The sequence below is a fragment of the Petaurus breviceps genome, unplaced genomic scaffold (assembly GCF_028583685.1).
Source record: "Petaurus breviceps papuanus isolate PSGF00001 unplaced genomic scaffold, PetGlider_PUasm1.0 151, whole genome shotgun sequence".
NCBI lineage: Eukaryota > Metazoa > Chordata > Mammalia > Diprotodontia > Petauridae > Petaurus > Petaurus breviceps.
The window spans coordinates 7,122,115-7,124,156 of NW_027185712.1; the positions used below are offsets into that span (position 1 = coordinate 7,122,115).

General features: G+C 42.5%; 1 pseudogene; it reads right to left on the reverse strand.

The window, feature by feature from the left end:
• Window positions 1-384: 384 nt before the first annotated feature.
• Window positions 385-856, reverse strand: LOC138153619 (small nuclear ribonucleoprotein Sm D2 pseudogene; annotated as a pseudogene).
• Between the last annotated feature and the right edge of the window lie 1,186 nt (window positions 857-2,042).

Sequence of the window (2,042 nt, forward strand, 5' to 3'; positions counted from 1 at the left end):
TTTCTGCTTCATTCAGTGATTTTGTGAATATGATATTTTTCTCTGGAACTATAAAATGTTCTCCTTCCTGTGCTGTGCAAAAGGAGTCTTTTTCTTTTTCCTGGGACCTGAACGGGGAGAGTGAGAAATGTGTGGTATAAAATGGAAGTGGAGCCCAGTGAAGCTTTCTTAGCCATAGTATAATTTGTAAGCACCTTGGATTATTTTTATCCTTTTTTTTTTTAGCATTGATACATTTTAGAAAAAAATAATCTGAGAGAGAGTTTTATAATAGAAAAAAAAAAAGACTATGGATTTAGTCAGAGACCATGGGTTCAAATGCTCATTCTGCCACTTACTACCCATATGACCTTAAGCAATTCACTTTCCTTGTCTGGGCCTCAGTTTCTTTTTTTTTTTTTTTGAAAAAAAAGGAAGGTTTATTCACAAAAGATAAAGCTAGTGAATCCCTCAGCCTTATTAGGCTGAGCCAAGTGTTGGGATGGGAAGGGGGGTTCTGCCTCCACTACTTGCCAGCAATGAGTGGGTTCCTGAGAACCACGATTACTGAATCCCCCCTCAGGAACATCTTGGAAATGTAATGATCTTTGTTCTCTGGTTTCGACTTTTTCTTGCCTTTGCCACTTTTGGGTACCTCCGTCCACATCTCTTTTACGTTCTCCAAGACCATGTTGCAGTGCCTGTCAAAGGCCTTCACTCGGCCCAAAAGTTTCTTATTGTTGCGGCAATTGATGAGAACCTGGGTGTTGTTCTTCACCGACTGGGTGAGCACCGACAGGGGCCCGGTGTTGAACTCCTCCTCTTCCCTCTTCTGCAGCTCCTCAGGGGTCATCTCGCTCGGTGGCCCCTCGGTCCTTTGCAGTCCTGCCTTCCTCGCCGCGACTGCCTTAGTGGTCTGCCTCCTCGAGTCACTTCTGGTTCCGGTGCAAAAGGCTGGGCCTCAGTTTCTTTATCTGTGCAGTGGAAGAGTTGAACTAGTTGACCTCTAAGGTAATTTACAGCTTTAAATCTGTGATCCTTTGATCCTATGAAATAGCAAGAAGAGTTTCTGTGAGAGACCCTAGGAGAAAATTTACATGAAGAAGGGCAGCAAAAATACTTGTTCTCTTTTATGTGTTCATAAAGAAGAGAGTATGGAAATAAACAAAATGACCTAAACATCTTAATAAAAAAGCAAATATTATCTTATGAGTAAAACTTAGAGTTAGTGGGGCATAGCTCATGACTGGGATGCAGCAATGAAAGGGCATAACCTTATTCCAAAGAAACAGAGCGGATAAAAGGGATGGAGTAGCATTGTAAATCACATATTTTTGGGAGGAATATCAAGAATCAGCAGAGTACAGAGCAAGGGATTGAAAAACAATAGAGGGAGAAAAGGTGCTTTTGTGCAAAGACCACAGACTACCTGACCAGAAGGAAGAAATGGGTAATGATTCAAGGAAGCAGATAAAATTGACAAGTGATGGGGGAAATCTACCATCTGGCTTTCTCCTGGAGGGTCTCTCTGCTTTAAGCAGAATCATTGAAAAATTCTTATCTTGCCTTGCTGATAATTTCATTCTTAAAAAAAAAAGATGAAAGGGGCGGCCAGGTAGCACAGCTAGTAAAGAGCACCGGCTCCAGTGTTGAGAAGACCTGGAGATCCAATCCCAGGCTCAGACACTTAGCACCCACCCAGAAACACCTGGCCGTGTAACCTTGAGCAAGTTACTTAACCCCAATTGCTTAGGGGCGGCCAGGTGGCTCAGCGAGTAAGAGCATCGGCTCCAGCGTCGGGATGACCTGGATCAAATCCGGGCTCAGATACTCAGCACCACACCCAGAAATAACTGGCCGTGTAACCTTGAGCAAGTTACTTAACCCCAATTGCTTTAAAAAAGAAAAAAGATGAAGAAGTAAATGAGAGGAGATGCTATTTTAAATCTGATACTGAACACTAAGGAGTAACTGTCTGACAAGGTAGAAATTAAGGGAAGCCTTGGAGCAAGTTAATAAGCCAAGCTTAGATACTCGATAAGGCAAAGAATATTATGTATAGC